A 1350-nucleotide genomic window follows, 5' to 3' on the forward strand; every position below is an offset into this window, starting at 1 on the left:
TATCCAAAAGTGACTGACGTACAAGTAACAAGTCACATATATTTGGACATCAGCAGGCTCAGTCTAGTATAGAGAGGACTCCCTAAGGCCAAAGGCATACACTGGTGTCTTGTCGAATACATAATGGAGCCAAGAACCCTCGTAATTTATAATTTCACTGCCAATAATGTGTTTCACCAATAATGGCAACAGGAGCCGCAATAACTTTCACTTATATTGATGCCAACAGTTTGACTTAATGATTTATTAAATATTTAAGTTGCGATTCTCTTCATTGTTTTGCCTTTCTGATGTATGGAGTACAAGAGTGAAAAAAGTTTTTGATAATAATAATGGTAATGAGTTTTTCAAGTCATGGTCCAGAAAATATGCTGACATTCAACCCACTTGCATTGTTATAAAGAACCGTCCCTTCCATATTTTGGGAGAAAACTGATATTTTATCTAACCTCTACCACAATGCAGATCAGTGACTTTTCCTCCTGTCAATGTTTGAGCAACAAACACGAGTTCCCTGCTTTCCTGAGAACAATGCCAAGTGATGCATACCAAGTGCGTGCCCTTGCGCATCTCGTTCGTCATTTTGGATGGTTGTACGTGGGTGCAGTTGCAGCTGATAGTGAATATGGGCAGAGTGGTACAGTGCACTTCCTTAAAGAGTTAGAGCTGAATGGGGGCTGTGTGGCATTCCAGGAAACCATGTCCCAAGCACATGATGTACAAAATATTGAGAAACTTGGTGAGTTGAACAACACAAATAATTGAAATAGATATTCAATGATTGCTTATGACCTCATAAGCTTTGAAAGATGCTCACTGTATTTGTATCATGGCAATTAAATCAAGCCAGTTTCCTTTGTCATTAAAATCACATAATTTATTGAGCTGCAAAATGTTTGCATTTAAAATACTACAAAGCTGTGTCTAAACTCCAGCACACAAGATCATTTCAACAGATTATTAACAGCAATCTGCATTGGCCTCCAGAGTATGTCATTCCTTGATTAGATAGCACAGCAAAATTGTGTTCCTGAAGGTGCTGGCATATAAGACCATGAGGAGAACTAGTATTGCTGAACAGGAAGCTGAAGCATGTGGACTGCTTCTATCCCACCACAAAATGTTTGTGGCCTTGTGATCCATTACTGTATGATATGTGGTCTCACGTGACTGGACTTGGAAGCCTTTTCAAGCCTGTAGAACCCTCAATTAGTCCCAATTTGTTTCCTGAAGTAGAATTACCTTTCTTAATTTTGTTTACATGGCTGATGGATTGTGGAAGAGGTGAAATACAAATTAGACACACACATGTCGACAAATATATGAGGCAACATCAGGCTTGACTTCCAC

This window comes from Eptatretus burgeri, chromosome 1, assembly GCF_056783735.1.
Source record: "Eptatretus burgeri isolate ZD-2024b chromosome 1, Ebu_testis_v1, whole genome shotgun sequence".
Classification (NCBI taxonomy): domain Eukaryota; kingdom Metazoa; phylum Chordata; class Myxini; order Myxiniformes; family Myxinidae; genus Eptatretus; species Eptatretus burgeri.